This window comes from Panthera uncia, chromosome C2, assembly GCF_023721935.1.
Source record: "Panthera uncia isolate 11264 chromosome C2, Puncia_PCG_1.0, whole genome shotgun sequence".
In the NCBI taxonomy this organism is placed as follows: domain Eukaryota; kingdom Metazoa; phylum Chordata; class Mammalia; order Carnivora; family Felidae; genus Panthera; species Panthera uncia.
In genome coordinates, this window is record NC_064810.1 from 31,151,599 (window position 1) to 31,169,470 (window position 17,872).

Consider the following 17,872-nt stretch of genomic DNA (forward strand, 5'->3'; position numbering starts at 1 on the left):
ATGACACCAGAGCCACTGAGGAGGGAACAGGAGCCGGAGATGTGAGAGGCACAGGCTGTGGTGTAGAAACAGGAAGAGCAGCCAGAGGTGGAGCCAGCAAGGCGAGAGTTGGAGTCAAAGTTTGACCATTCCTTTATCTGTTTCCTCTCTCTCCCTCCTGCAAAACAGTCTTTTTCTCTGCTTGCTTTTTGGCCCTCTGCACCATTTATTCCAAATATGTCCTAATGGACTTTCTTTGGGAGGAGTATTCCCTATCTTCCTAGACAAAAATTCAGGGGAAAAAAAAACAGAGGAAGCAAAATTATAACCAAATGAAGCCTAGAGTATGGGGCGCCTGGGTGGCTCAGTTGGTTAAGCATTGGACTTCGGCTCAGGTCATGATCTCACAGTTTGTGGGTTTGAGCCAGTAGAGGGCCCTGTGCTGGCATCTCAGAGGCCGAAGCCTGCTTTAGGATTCTGTGTCTCCTTCTCTCTTTGCCCTTCCCCCACTCACGCTCTTTCAAAAATGAATAAACGCTAAAAAAATTAAAATAAATAAATAAATGAAGCCAAGAGTAACTCTGTTGGAAATTGTTCTTCCCCAAGAGTCAGAATTTCACTGAATGAACCAAGTGGTGTCCTAGTTTCTGGCTTCTCCCTAAAAGTCGGAGTTTCGCTGATGGAACCAAGCAACAGGCTAACAGAGCCGAGCCAAAGCCTTCTATTTGGAGGCAAGCAAATGGGAGGCAGAAGGCTAAGAATCACTAATAATTTGTGAAGAGAACGTTAACGTCTAGTTTCCAAATATCTCCCCTTTACAGAGTAAATGTGACAAGGCCGATTTTGTACAAAGATACCAAAAGCTACAGCAACAGAGAGACCAAATGCAAATAAACTGGTTCAGAAGCAAATTAGAAAAGTTCAACCACCATTCCCTTCTCCATCTGTACCCGAGACATATGCAAACAAAGTGGTTTCCACCCAAGGAAAAGGCCAAACAGAGGAGAAGGGAATTTCCGGTTATGCATACTAGAGAGACTTACCCTGCTTTCCAGTTGCTCTGCTCACAGAGGTTTGTCAATTCCTCGCCCCAACAGCCAGGTAGAGGAACAGCCAATTTCAGTGCAGGAAGTAAAAGGGAGAGACCCGGAACAAATGGTTCCCACAGCTGCTAGAGATTGCCTTCATTGTAACTAAGGTGGAGCTCATTCTGCCCGCCCACGACAAGCCAGTAAGTCAAGAGGCAAGATATTGAGGCAAAGAACGTGACTTTATTCAGAAAGCCAGCAAACCAAGAAGATGGTAGACTGTTGTCCCAAAGAACCATTTCCTCCAAGCATGACATTTGAGAAAAGAGGATTGTGGGAGGGGGTTGGAGTCGAAAGGTGGCTGATAGTAGATAGCAGACATCTAAGGAAGGTCGTGAACTTCTCTGTCCTTGGTCAGCTGATCTTTGCGTACAGGAATCTGGTACTGTCATTCTTCTGAATCTTGAACATAGCATAGTTATTTCTGTACACAGTTCTTTATCTTCTTGTGTGAGGTAGGTTTCGGGTAAAAAGCAGTTTTTGCAAATCTTAATTGTAACATGCCTATGTGCAGGGCTAAGCAGAAGTTTCTAAGCCATAGGTCATGGCAGCAAGGGAAATAGAAGCAATATGGAGTTAGACATGCTAAGTTTCTCCCTGTTACAATTTAGCCAAACTTGAATCAGTGTTCTCTGAGTCCTCTTTGTGACCAGGCTTCTGACCTCCAGATCTGTCCTTGGCCATTTTAGTCCAGTTTTAGCAAGAATTTTGTTGGTTCAGTTTGGTGAAAATCGCCTGCCCTTTATATCTGATCAATTCCTCATCCTTCACCCTGGATATCTTATCACCCTGACCTGCCTTCAGCAAAAATCCCTCAAGTCAGTTTAGCTAGAATCCACCTAGCCATTTCCTTTTAGTGATTTTCCACCTACTGGCCCCCTACTCTGATCTTTGGCTATAAATCCCTACTTGTCCTTACTGGTGGCAGAACTCAACCTCTTTCTCCTATTGGGAGACTCCACTATAATGGTCCCCATGAATAGTCTGCCTTGCCGTCTCTAACGTGTGTCGGAATAATTTTTCTGCAAGAGTGACTTCGGTAAGAGCTGTTTTGGGTGGTGGAGATAATTTAAGTGGATTCCAGAGATAATGGTTGGGGATGAACTGGAAACAGAAAATACAAACAATTTATAAGGGAAACAGAGAAATGAACCAGTGGAGAGAGATGTGGATACTAGAGAAAATATCATGAATGATGATATTAGAACATGCTTTTAAGATTTTCCTATAGAAAGGAAATTATTATGAAGAGTGGAAAGGAGGGAAACCGCTTGATAAATTTCCTTGAGAAAGTAAATGGAGAAAAAGGGAAAATATCCTCTTTCCAAGAGAGAAAGGATGGATTCTAGAGGACAAGTTAAGGGACTGGTATTAAACTGTTACATGGACAATTCATTTACTTTCACAGGGCTGAAAACAAAATAATTAGGTACTGATGCAAATATGTTGGTAATTGGTAAATAATGTGGGAGAAACACTTTTTATGATTTTTTCCCCTTAATTTAGTAAGATCATTATCTGTGGTCTCCTCATCCTTGGGAAAGATGAACTGGGGGTTTGGGAAATCAGATCTTTGTCTTGGAGAGAGTGAAAAGACAAAGGAATTATAGTAGAGTTTCCAACAGTGATCATAACGACAAATAATGGAAGCTAAGTGTGCAATGCAAGGAGAGAATGTGAGGGGTGAGGGTATTTCTGACCTCTTATTTGAGGTAAAAGAAGCTAATATTTAGAGTTAATGGGCTTCTTAAATATTTTTCTACCCTTCCAAATCTCTTCAGAAGTGTGATAGTTTTGTTTTTGGTTTTGTATTTTTTAGCTTCACAGAAACAATCCCTGTTCTTCACCTAGAACAATGTATGTCTATTGTGCACTGGCATAATTAAGAGACCCACTCAAAAGAGCAGTCCCAGAATAAAGAATTTTCTCCTGAATATCTTTATATCTTTTTGTTACTGCCTATAGCAAAAAAAGCTCCAACTTGATTTAACTTATATAATATATATATATAAATATATGTGTATATATGTGTGTGTGTATATGTATATATATGTACATGTATATATATGTATATATATGTATATATATATGTGTATATATATATGTATATATATGTGTGTACATATATATACACACACACACACACACACACACACACACATATATATATATATGTTTTGAGAACTTATTTTACACTTGACTTTGTTCTGGGCCCTGTGAACAAAACAAAAATTCTTGAGTCCAAGGAGCTTTGCTTTTGGTGGAGCATATAGGATTCACAAAGAAAATCCCAAAGGGATAATTCTATGGAGAAAAATATGGCATGAAAGGAGAAAAACAGTATGCAATTTTAAGTGAGGTGGACATACAGCTCTTATTTAGAAAACAAAGACCTGGGGCACCTGGGTGGCTCAGTTGGTTAAGACTTTGGCTCAGGTCATGATCTCATGGTTCATGAGTTTGAGCCCCACATCTGGCTCTCTGCTATCAGCCCAGAGCCAATTTCAGATCCTCTCCCCCCACCCCCTGTCCTTCCCAATCTCTCTCTCTCTCTCTCTCAAAAATAAATCAACAGTAAAAAAAACCCCACAAAGATCTGAAGTAAGGGAGTAAGTCTTAGAAGCTAGAAGATAGATAGAAGAGTGTATCCAGGTCTGAACATATAAAATGCAAATATCCAGAGACTGGAGTTTACCAGATTTATTCTTAGAGCAGTCAGGAGACCATGCTGCTGGAGACCAATTGTAAGGAAATAGAAAGTACTAGGGAGGAGAACTTCAGCTGCATTGTCTTCTAACTATGCGTGGATCCAGCCAGGGAAGCTTTGAAAGAGAGGAATGATGATCAAAACTGTATTTTCAAAGGTCACTGTGGCTGCTGTACAGAGGGCAGATGTTCCCTTACATTAGAAGGTCATGAGTTTTTTTGTTTGTTTGTTTTTAACTTTGTTTTTAGTCTTGTTTTTTTTGTTTGTTTTTATAGACTAAAGTAGCTCCAGACAAAAGTGTAATAACAAAGGAAAACAAGACCCTTGATAAATTGGGAAATCTGGGTCGGAGATTTTGGTTCCACCATTAAACATTTTTGGAAGTGAGCCATTTTTAGGTCATGTTACGAATTCTGGAAGCTCCATGAAATCCAGTAAGACACACGCGCGCACACACACACACACACACACACACCTATTTCCTTAACATTGAACGTGAAAATGTACCATGTTTTGGATGGGTTCCTGGAAGGTAGCCTGGGATACAGACTTGTAGTACAGAACCCAGGAATTCAATCATATTTCTGCCAAGGTCCAAGCCCACAATGACTTGATTGCTCCATTCTATTCTGAAATAAGAAAAAAAAAAAGACTAGGCCAGCAGACCTGAATGGAAGCCCTCTTCATAATATCCAGTGCTGTCAGCTTTCCATTTTCCACTGCCCCTCAGCAGCTATCTTCCTCTTTCTCCTCTTCTCGCAGACCTTTGTATGGGGCCCTCCATGTACCACAAACCACAGATGTGTCGCCCTCACCTGCCTAGCCCCTTGAGAGCTAATACTGTATGATCTCACTTATATGTGGAATTTAAAACAATGACAGCAACAACAAAAAGCATACAGATGCAGAGAACAGATTGGTGGTTACTAAAAGCAGAGGGATGGGGGCACAAAATAGGTGAAGGTGATCAAAAGGTACAAACTTTCAGTTATAAAATAAATAAGGCATGGAGATGTAATGTATAACATAGTAACCATAGTTAATAATACCGTGGTGCATATTTGAAAGTTGCTAAGAGAGTAGATCTTGAAAGTTCTTGTCACAAGACAAACATTGTGACTATGTCTGGTGATGCATGTTAACTACACTTACTGTGGTGATCATTTTGCATTATATACAAATATCTGACCATGTTGTACACCTGAAATAATTACAATGCTATATGTCAATTATATCTCAATTTTTTTAAAATGAGGTGTCAACTTGACATTGAACATGAGAGTGTAGCATGTTTTGGGTAGGTTCCTGGAAGGGCAGTAACCCCAGATAGGTCATAAACACTATGCCAGGCTATTATAAAAATGATACCATCTGCCAAGAATAAATGGTGACATTAAGTTCTTCAGGTTCATGTTTTCTCTCTTGGTATTTTATGCTTGACTAAATTCCCTGTGAACTAAGTAGTCTCCAGTAACTCTTAGATAATTTCAGTGGTGAAAGACTAGAAATTCAACTATCTGCAAGGGGATGGGGTCCTTGATAAGTTAATTGGGAAAAATATTGAAAAATATCTGTTTTTAACACTGGTAATGCACTAAATTCAGGTGATGCATTATAATACATTTCATTATCCATCAAAATTCTATTTTCTGTATATGCAAACCATTAAAATAAGAAAATTAAAATATCAATTATAAATAGATAAAAACAGGAGTTTAGTATAGGACTTATAGCCAAATCTAGAGCAGTGGACTTTGTCTGTGTTTGAGTCCTGGACTACATTTGTGACCTTGGGCAAGACATAACCTCCATGACTCTCCATTATCTCATATGCAAACTAATTGCTGTTGTGGTAAAGATCATATCTTAAAATATACTTGAAAATAATTGTAAACCACAAATTCCATAAAATTTGTAAAGAAACAGGAAAATACTCTCCAAGTTGTTAATTTTATGTTTTCTCTATTAAACCTTCATCCCTATTACATGGAGTCAAAAATTAATATATTTTCTTTTCCTATTTATATTTATTTTCCATACCTTGATGAAGTTACAAATAAGGAATAAACAAAAAGATTAAAAGGAGGAAGAGGAAGCAAGAGGAAAGATGATTGTTATGACCTAATTCAATGGTTTAGGTCCCGGTTATTAGCAGAAGAGTTGTCTCCTGAACTTGAGAATTTCTTTCAACAATCTCTCTGGCTTCTCTGGCACATGCAATTAAAGGAAAAGAATCATCACATTCTGGTTTAAAAAGTAAAACCTGAGAACCAGCAACTTGATGTGATTGTTAGGGGCAGGAGATTCTTCACAGCTGGAATATGTACAACTAGGATCATTAAGGGTGACACTAGATGTATACTGCAATGCCTTTGTTTACCATCATTCTATTTCAAAAACATCATCCTCCCCTCTCAAAACATATGCTGTTGCTTAAATGCCTGGCAACTCCCTTTGTTTTCAGATTTTCTTTCTTCCTGTTTCCAAGTATGTGGATTTCCTATTCACTAAAGGCATTTAAGCAGTTCTGGTTATATACTGCTATGTAACAAACCACCTCAAACATACTGGCATAAAGTAACATCAATTTTATTATGCTCATGGATTCTGTGAGTCAGAAATTCAAAGCCCAGCTGGGAGGGCTTGTCTTGGGATGTCTTCACAGCTGCTCCATGAAATCTGGAGTCTCGGGCTGGGAAGTTATGAACCACTGGGGGTGACTCAAATGGCTGAGGTTTGGAATCATCAGACTCCCATGACAGGCACTAAAACTGGGCTCAGTTGAGACTATTGACCCACACAAGACCTTTGTAGGTGGCTAGGAGTTTTACAACATAGTAACTGCATTCCAAGAGTGAGCTTCTGCAGAGCAAATGCTCAAAGAACCAAGAGGATGCTGCTTGGATTTTAATGATTTAATCTCAAAAGTCAATAAGTCTACTTTATTGGTTGAAGCAGGCACAATCTTACCATGATGCAACAGGGTGGGTCATCAACTTATCATCCTGATGAGAAGAATGTCAAAAAATTTGTAGGCCTTTTTAAAAATCACTGCATAAACTGTGTATGAAAGCTAAAGACAGAAAACAGACTAATTGCTAAATGCATGAGTAAGAATGAGTGTGTGTTATTCATAGTTGGGTGTGTTCCATCAACCATTCTGTTTAACAAACAATCCATATATCTCAGAGGTAACAGATTGATTCACTGCAGTGGAAGACCTGATAAGTGCAAGGGAATCCAGGCTTAAGTTAAACAGTACATGGTATTTCTCTGGACATAGGATTGGACCTGGAAAGAACATGTGTAGCAATTTGGATCACTGGGATACATTTTAGAGAGTATTGCTGTTTTCTTGCTTTTGTCTCTCGGCCTGTGAATATTATCATGTGTGGCTTGAGGCTGGTTTGTTATGGCCATCTTGATAACAGCTGGAGAGAGAGAGCCACATGTGGAAAAAACAGAGCAAAGAGATTCAAAGACAAATGGAATCAGAGCCTTGATTGAACCATGTCTGCTTGTACTTCTTTTGTTCCATCACACCATAAATTTCTTTCATTGTCCGACAACATTGAGTTGGATTTTATGTTTTATGTATATAACCTGTGTTCAGAAGCATCGTTACTGATGCTCTGCATGAAAGAGAGAAATTAAATATAAAAGAAAATAATTTAATCTCAAATCCTCTTAATATTTTTATCAGTTAATTCCTCTATGTTTTTATTGATTGATTAAGTTTGTGTGATTCTAAAATTATTTTAGTTGTAGAATGGCAGAAACTGACCAAAAACAAAAACAAAACAAAAGCAAACAAAAAAACCCAAACCCCAAAACAAAACAAAATAAATAATCCAAATCACCTTTTTAAAACATAATCAAGAGTTTGTCTTTAGGGATCATCTAAATCTATTTTAATTTTAAAACATATTCAAAACTTTTTTTAAGTAGAGTACAATTTTGGGAGAACCTAAGCTTTATATGTTATAAATGAATTGAGTTCCTTTACAGCCTTCCATAATTCAGACAAAACATCTCTTCAATTACTGTTTAGAGTTTTAACAAACTCCTTTATTGCTATGTACTGTAATATGAATATTTGTGTCCCCCCGAAAGTCATATATTGAAACTTAAACTCGCGTGTGATGGTATTAGGAGGTGGGGCCTCACGAGGTAATTAGGTCATAAGGGTGGAATCTCATGAATGGGATTCGTTTTCTTATAAAAAAGGCCTCAGAGAGCAACCCTTCCTCTTCTGCCATATGAGGACACAATGTAAAGATGGCTGTCTATGATCCAGAAAGCAGTGTCTCACCAGATACTGAATCTGCAGGCACCTTGTTCTTGGATTTTATAGCCTCTAGAACTGTGAGAAATAAACTTCTGTTACTTATAAGCTACCCAGTTTAAGGTATTTTTGTTAAAGCAGGCTGAAAAGACTAAGACACTATGTAATACTTCTATTACATGGTTCTCACTTGGCTGTGTGTGTCTGCCTCCTATTGTCATGGTATTGTGAGCACTTCTGGAGTTTATTCATCCTTGTTCTAAGTACAGAGTAGATGCGCAGTAGACAGCTGAATCAAGGAATGGATGCCTAGATTGAAATTAGAGTAGGGAGTTTGAGTAAAAGTTTATAAGTAACTTAATCAAATGCTTTTGATGACCTTAGAGAGGGTGACTAAGATTTTTGGACTAGTCCTGTGGTCCTATTTTTGGCAACATATTATGTAGCAAGATAAGAAATCAAGTTTATTCAAAATTATTGTTTAATTATGCACACTTGAAACATGTGAGGCTTAATTAACAATTTTTATAGTAAATCATCCAGATAAAATATATTAGCTTCAGAATATATGCTAATCCTATGCATAGGTATATCATTAGTCCAAGTAATTTATTATTTTTCTTGACTTATTTTTCCCCCAAGTATTCAAGCATTCAAAATGGTAAGGTATTACTTACTATAAATGTCATAACCTATTTTAAGAAGATAGGTTAAAAAAATGTTAAAACCTCTCCAAAAGATCCCTCTTCCCCATAGAGAAGCAGAAGTAGGAGCAATGGGATTTCTGGGTTAGACAAAGCAATTAAAAATTCCGACTTAGCCAACAATGTTGACCTTGAGCAGCTTCTCAAGTCCTTTTCTGATAAAACAAAGGTATGTATACTTGGAAGTTTAAGTCGAATTGTGAAAGCTCCTTTAATACTGAAAATGTTAATATGGGATTCTATAATATATATTATAGAATATATATATATTCTCTCTATATATAGAATTTATATATTGTATTATAATATATATATTCTATATAATATATATATTCTATATATAGAATTCCATATATTATAATACAATATATGTATTCTATATATAGAGAGAGAATATATATATAAATATAATATATAATATATATATAATACATTCGCAGTTACGATGTTTTGGAAATTATGTTTTAATTGCTTACTTTTAAAAGTGGTCTTTGAGGGCGCCTGGGTGGCTCAGTCCATGTCAATGTCTGACTCTTGATTTCAGCTCAGTTCATGATCTCATGGTCCCTAGGTTTGAGCCCCACATTGGCTCTGCACTGACAGTGTTGAGCCTGCTTGGAATTTTCTCTCTCTCTTTCTTTCTGCACCTCTCCCTCTTTCTCGCAAAATACATAAATTAACTTTAAAAAATTAAAAACAACTAAAAATAAAATGGTCTTTGGAAGTCTAAGCAATATTTTGAGATTTGTGTATTAATTAAAGATAATGTAACTTTTATTTATTTTTTTAAGATTTTATTTTTAAGTAACCTCTATACCCTATGTGGGACTTGAACTCACAACCAATCAAGAGCTGCATTCTCTACCAACTGAACCAGCACCACTAAAGAAAATGGAATATTTATTTATTTGAGAAAATACCTTTTTATTTTTATTTGAATGAGAGAGAGAGAGAGAGAGAGAGAGAGAGAAAATCCAAAGTAAGCTCCACACTGAGCATGGATTCAATCCCACGACCCTAGGATCGTGTCATAAGCTGAAATCAACACTCAACCGGCTGAACCACCTAGGCACATCCATAATGGAGCTTTTAAATATTTGGTGGCAACATCTTTGTTGATTCATCCCCCATTCCCAAAGCAGATATCATTTTTTTCCCATTTCAGGAATAGTTGATTTAAGAAAGGAAGTTGAGTACTGTTTCTAAAGTTGATTAGCTGTGTTCTCATTCTGAGGAGCAGTTTCAATGTCTGGAAAGAGCACTAGACTTGAAGCGGATTCGCAATCACACTCTGTTTATATTTTCCTACTGTGAATTTCAGCAAACCTGAGCAATAGAAGTCACCTAAGAGGGAAGCATCAAGAACTTTGTTTTACTCAAGATTAAAGAGCTCAGAAGAGGGGGGCCAAGATGGCAGAACAACATGGAAGTTTTTTTATGTGTCTCGCATCCATGAAATACAGCCAGACCAACATTAAACCATCCTACACACCTAGAAAACTGCTCTGAGGATTAACACAACAATCTGCACAACCTGAACCACAGAATTCTGCAGTTACATGGCACAGAGAGGTAAACTTGGGGAGTGAGAAGCTGGGGCAGGCAGGGAGGTGATTTTGTGGGAGGAAAGAGGATGGAGATGGGGGGTGAGGGGGGAGAATATGGGAAAAGCACCCCTCCCCAAAAGCAGCTGGAGAGAAAGTGGAAAATTGGAAACAGCTGCAGGGACTAAACTAAAAAGGGAGAAAGGAGAAAGGAGAGGGTTTAAATTCCATTAAGACCGTAAACAAGGGGAGTGCAAAGTCTGCAACTCCACATCTTGATACCTGGTGGTGCTCTGGTGGGAAGGGTGAATCCCCAGGAACAGAGTGGGGTCCAGGAGGTTCTTGGGCCACACAGGGAAAAGCAGTTCCACTGCTGGAAGGACAGTGGAGGTAGAGACTGTTGAGGCCCCCTGGTCCCAGAAGACCACAGAAAACAGCCACATTTGCTGGTGCTGGAACAAGGTCATTGGAAGTGAAGCCTGGTGCCAGATGTGTGCTGTGATTTTCCAGAATCCCTGAAACGCTGCTGCTACACTATCTCACGAACTTTTTCAGGGGCGCTGGCTCCCGCCTGAGGTCTCTGGGTGTAGGCAGCAGCACAGCCCTGCGAATGTTCCTGGGTGGAGCCGGCAGAAGGCCATTGCTTGGTGAGACCCTCCTGCAGAGGGATGGAATAGGTCAAAGCTGCAGTCCTTCAGAAGTAAGGGGCCAGGTAAACAGCCACATCTGAGACAAAACTTGGGAGAGAGTTACTGCCTGGGGCCTGGTCACGGAGAGTGAAAAAGCAGGCAGTGGATGAAAACTGAAGACAGAGGACGGGTGCGTGATTGCTGATCCAGGAGACCAGAGTTCCAAAACTAGAGACTGGGTAGCTGGATGACACCATTTTCACCACTTCCGCACATGCGCATACACACCTACAGCGCTACAACACTCCACCCCAGTAGGCTAGCAGCGCCATCTAGTGGAGAACGGAGCCGTTACGCTAAGCCCCGCCCACCTGGGCCAACCTAGCTCTTCAAGAACAGAGTTCTCACCGCCTGCTTAGTTTATGGACTATAAAGCGTTTCATAGCCTATGGGGAAAATGAAGTAATTTCAGTCGCATTTCAACCTGTTAGCAGGTCCATCTATTCAGTTTTCTTTTTTTTTCTCTTTTTCACTTCTTTTTCTTGAATACAGAAAGAGAAAAAATTCAGTTTTATTTTCAACTTTCATTAAAAATATTTTTATTTTTTTACTATTTTTTTACTTTTGTGTAAATTTTTTCAAATTCCATTTTACTTCCATCATTTTGTTTTATTTAGTCTACTTCAGTGTACTCACTTTTCCAAATTCTCAAATGATTACCTTTTTTTATTTTTTCTCTTTTTCATTTCTTTACTTTTTCTTGAATACAGAAAGAGAAAATTTCATATTTATTTTTAATTTTATTAAAATTATGTTTCTTCAATTTTTCTACTATATTCTCTACTTTTGTTACATTATTTCAAATTCTGTTTTACTTCTATCATTTCATTTTAGTCTACTTCAAGATATTCACTTTTTTCGAGCTCTCAATTTCCTTTTCTTCCCCCCTTTTTTCTCTAATCTATCAAACCACTTTCAACACCCAGACAAAAACACACCTAGGATCTAGCATCATTTATACGATTTGTGTGTGTGTGTGTGTGTGTGTGTGTAATTTTTTAATTTTAATATTTTTTTATTTTTAATTTTTTTTAATTTTAATTTTCTACCTCATTAATTCCTTTTCTCCCTTCAAAATGATGAAAAAAAGGAATTCACCCCAAAAGAAAGAGCACGAAGAAACGACAGCCAGGGATTTAACCAACACAGATACGAGCAAGATGTCTAAACCAGAATTTAGAATCATGATAATAAGAATACAAGCTGGAGTTGAAAATAGAGTAGAATCCCGTTCTGTGGGGATAAAAGAAGTAAAAGCTAGTGAGTATGAAAGAAAAAATACTATAACTGAGCTGCAAACGCGAATGGATACTGTGGCAGCAAGGATGGATGAGGCAGAACAATCAGCGATATGGAGGACAAACTTATAGAGAATAATGAAGCAGAAAAAAAGAGGGAGATTAACGCAAAAGAGCAAGATTTAAGAATTAGAGATTCAGTGACTCATTAAAAAGGAACAGCATCAGAATCATAGGGGTCCCAGAAGAGGAAGAGAAATAGGGGTAGAAGTGTTATGTGAGCAAATCGTATTGGAAAACTTTCCTAACCTGGGAAAAGACACAGACACCAAAATCCAGGAAGCACACAGGACCCCCCATTAGATTCAACAAAAACCAACCATCAGCAAGGCATATCATAGTCAAATTCACAAAATACTCAGGCAAGGAGAGAATCATGAAAGCAGCAAGGGAAAAAAAAAGTCCCCAACCTACAATGAAAGACAGAACAGGTTTGCAGCAGACCTACCTACAGAAACTCGGCAGACCAGAAAGGAATGACAGGATATATGCAATGTGCTGAATCAAAAAAAATATGCAGCCAAGAATTCTTTATCCAGCAAGGCTTTCATTCAAAATAAAAGGAGAGATAGAAATTTCCCAGACAAACAAAAATTAAAGGAGTTTGTGACCACTAAGCCAGCCCGGCAAGAAATTTTAAGGGGACTCGATGAGGGAAGAAAAGATGAAATGTAAATAAATAAATAAATACCAAAAGCAACAAAGATTAGAAATGACCAGAAAACACCACCAGAAGCTCCAACTCTACAAGCATAATGGTAATAAATTCATATCTTTCAGTACTCACTCTAAATACCAACAGACTCAATGCTCCAATCAAAAGACATACGGTAACAGAATGGATAAGAAAACAAGATCTATCTATATGCTGTTTACAAGAGACCCACTTTAGACCTAACGACACCTTCAAATTGAATGGAAGGGGATGGAGAACCATCTATCATGCTAATGGTCAACAAAAGAAAGCCAGAGTAGCCATACTTATATCAGACAATCTAGACTTTAAAATAAAAACTATCAAGAGGTGAAGAAGGGCATTATATCATAATCAAGGGGTCTATCCACCAAGAAGCCCTATGAATTGTGAACATTTATGTGCCAATTGTGAAAGCACCCAAATATATAAATCAATCACAAACATAAAGAAACTCATTGATAGTAATACCATAATAATTAGAGAATTCACCACCCGACTCACAGCAATGGACAGATCATCTCATCAAAAAATCAATAAGGAAACAATGGCTTTGAATGACACACTAGACCAGATGGACTTAACAGATACATTCAGAACATTTCATCCTAAAGCAGCAGAATATACATTCTTCTCCAGTGCACATGGAACGTTCTCCAGAATAGACCATATACTGGGACACAAATCAGCCCTAAGTAAGTACAAAAAGATCGAGATCAAACCGTGCATATTTTCAGACCACAATGCTATGAAACTCAAAATCAACCACAAGAAAAAATTTGGAAAGCTAACCAATACTTGGAGACTGAAGAACATCCTACTAAAGAATGAATGGGCTAACCAAGAAGTTAAAGAGGAAATTAAAAAGTATATGGAAGCCAATGAAAATGATAACACCACAACCCAAAACATCTGGGATACAGCAAAGGCAGTCATAAGAGCAAAGTATATAGCAATCCAGGCCTTCCTAAAGAAGGAAGAAAGATCCCAGGTATACAACCTAACCTTACACCTTAAAGAGTTGGAAAAAGAACAACAAATAAAACCTAAAACCAGCAGAAGACAGGAAATAATAAAGATTAGAGCAGAAATTAATGGTATCGAAACCAAAAAAAAAAAGTAGAACAGATAAATGAAACCAGAAGATGTTTCTTTCAAAGAATTAACAAAATTGACAAACCACTAGCCAGTTTGATCAAAAAGAAAAAGGAAAGGACCCAAATAAATAAAATCAAGAATGAAAGAGGAGACATCACAACCAACATAGCGGAAATAAAAACAATAATAAGAGAATATTATGAGCAACTATATGCCAATAAAATGGGCAATCTGGAAGAAATGGACAAATTCCTAGAAACATATACATTACCAAAACTGAAACAGGAAGAAAAAGAAAATTTGAACAGACCCATAACCAGTAAGGAAATCGAATTAGTAATAAAAAATCTGCCAAAAAACAAGAGTCCAGGGCCAGATGGCTTTCCAGGGGAATTCTACCAAACATTTAAGGAAGAGTTGACACCTATTCTCTTGAAGCTTTTCCAAAAAAACAAAAATGGAAGAAAAACTTCCAAACTCTATTTATGAAACCAGAATTACCTTGATTCCAAAACCAGATAGAGACCCCACTAAAAAGGAGAGCTATAGACCAATTTCCCTGATGAACATGGATGCAAAAATCCTCTACAAGATATTAGCCACCCAGCTCCAACAATACATTAAAAAGATTATTCACCATGACCAAGTGGGATTTATACCTGGGACACAGGGCTAATTCAATATCTAAAAAACAATTAACATGATTCATCACATCAATAAAAGAAAGGACAAGAACCATATGATCCTCTCAATAGATGCAGAGAAAGCATTTGAAGACATACAGCATCCTTTTTTGACAAAAACTCTCAAAAAGTAGGGATAGGAGGAGCATATCTTGAGATCATAAAAGCCATATATGAATGACCCAACTCTAATATCATCCCCCATGGGGAAAAACTGAGAGTTTTCCCCCTAAGGTCAGGAACAAGACAGGGATGGCCACTCTTGCCACTGTTATTCAACATAGTATTGGAAGTCTTAGCCTCTGCAATCAGACGACACAAAGAAATAAAAAGCATCCAAATTGGCCAGGAGGAGGTCAAACTTTCACTCTTCGCAGATGACATGATACTCTATATGGAAAACCCTAAAGATTCCACCAAAAAACTGATAGAACTGATTCATGAATTCACCAAAGTTGCAGGATATAAAATCAATGCACAGAAGTCGGTTGCATTCCCATACACCAACAATGAAGCAACAGAAAGAGAAATCAAGGAATCGATCCCACTTACAATTGCACCAAAAACCATAAAATACCTAGGAATAAATCTAACCAAAGAGGTGAGAAAATCTATACTGAAAACTATAGAAAGCTTATGAAAGAAATTGAAGAAGACACAAAAAAATGGAAGAAGATTCCATGCTCCTGGATAGGAAGAACAAATATTGTTAAATGTCAACACTACACGAAGCAATCTACATATTCAATGCAATTCCTATCAAAATAACACCAGCATTCTTCACAGAGCTAGAACAAATGATCCTAAAATTTGTACGGAACCAGAAAAGACCCCGAATAGCCAAAGCGATCTTGAGAAAGAAAACCAAAGCAGGAGGCATCACAATCCCAGACTTCAAGCTATACAAGACTGTAATCATCATGACAGTATGGTACTGGCATAAGAACAGACACTCATATCAATGGAACAGAATAGAGAACCCAGAAATGGACCCACAAACGTATGGCCAACTAATTTTTGACAAAGCAGGAAAGAATATCCAATGGAATAAAGACAGTCTGTTCAGCAAGTGGTGCGGGAAAACTGGGCAGCGACATGCAGAAAAATGAACCTGGACCACTTTCTTACACCATACACAAAAATAAAGTCAAAGTGGATGAAAGACCTCAATCAAGACAGGAAGCCATGAAAATCCTCGAGGACAAAGCAGACAAAAACCTCTTTGATCTTGCCCGCAGCAACTTCTTACTCAACATGTCTTTGGAGGCAAGGGAAACAAAAGCAAAAATGAACTATTGGGACCTCATCAAAGTAAAAACTTCTGCACAGCAAAGGAAACAATTAGCAAAACTAAAAGACAACCGACAGAATGGGAGTAGATATTTGCAAATGACATATCAGATACAGGGTTAGTATCCAAAATCTATAAAGAACTTATCAAACTTAACACCCAAAAAACAAATAATCCAGTGAAGAAATGGGAAAAAGACATGAATAGACACTTCTCCAAAGAAGACATTCAGATGGCCAACTGACACATGAAAAAATGCTCAACTTCACTCATCATCAGGGAAATACAAATCAAAACCACTATGAGATACCACCTCACACCTGTCAGAATGGCTAACATTTACAAGTCAGGCAACAACAGATGTTGGTGAGGATGTGGAGAAAGAGGATCTCTTTTGCATTGTTGGTGGCAATGCAAGTTGGTGCAGCCACTCTGGAAAACAGTATGAGGTTCCTCAAAAACCTAAAAATAGAACAACCCTACAACCCAGCAATTGCACTACTAGGTATTTATCCAAGGGATAATTTATCCAAGGGATAAATACAGGTGTGCTGTTTCCAAGGGACACATGCACCCCCATGTTTATAGCAGCACTATCAACAACAGCCGAAGTATGGAAAGAGCCCAAATGTCCATCGATGGATGAATGGATAAAGAAGTGGTATATATATATATATATATATATATATACACACACACACACACAATGGAGTATTACTCAGCAATCAAAAAGAATGAAATCTTGCCATTTGCAATTGTGTGGATGGAACTGGAGGGTATTATGCTAAGTGAAATTAGTCAGAGAAAGACAAAAATCATATGACTTCACTCATATGAGGACTTTAAGAGAGAAAACAGATGAACATAAAGGAAGGAAAACAAAAATAATATAAAAACAGGGAGGGGGACAAAACAGAAGAGACTCATAAATATGGAGAACAAACTGAGGGTTACAGGAGGGGTTGTGGGAGGGGGGATTAACCAAATGGGTAAGGGGCACTAAGGAATCTACTCCTGAAATCATTGTTTCACTATATGCTAACTAATTTGGATATAAATTATAAAAATATTTTAAAAAGAATAGGAAGCTACTAACAAAAACAAACAGCAAAATGTACAAACAAAGCTCTTGCTATGTTATGCTAAGATAATAAAAAAATATCCCCTAACCCAAAAAAAAAAAAAGGTTAAAGAGCTCAGAGCTTTCAAAATCTTGGCTTACTTATCTGTCAAAAGGGATCAAGCCTAACTATTCCATACCAAGTTGGTGAAAATTCAATCTGATTACGTATCTAAATCATAGCAGGTACACAATAAATGACTCATCTGTTTCCTATCATCTATATTGATAATTCACTTCTTATGGTATTTCCCACAGTAACTATTCCAAATGCCTTTTACTCTCTAAGACCTTACCAACATGCTGCATAACTTTGTTTTGCAAATTTAAAAACAGAACTTATATAAAGAACTATTAACTTTATCATTGCCCACTAAAATCACAAGCACTCATATAAACACTCAGTCTTACACACAAGCTGAAGAGGCATTTAGTAATGATTTACACAGAACCTTTACCAAGAACAGGTAGAGAAGGTTATTGCCTGTATGGTATCGAAGCCCCCATACTGTGAAAAACATAAAGCAGTCTATTAAACAGGTGTTCCATGTTAAAACTCAGGTTTTATTAGGATGGCTTAAAAGTTTTCCCTACATTCAGGGCTTCCCTAGTGTGGCAGCCAGGGTAAATACCTCTGCAGGGCCTCTGTTTATATAAATAACAGAAGTCTTCCCAAATCAAACACAGGAGCA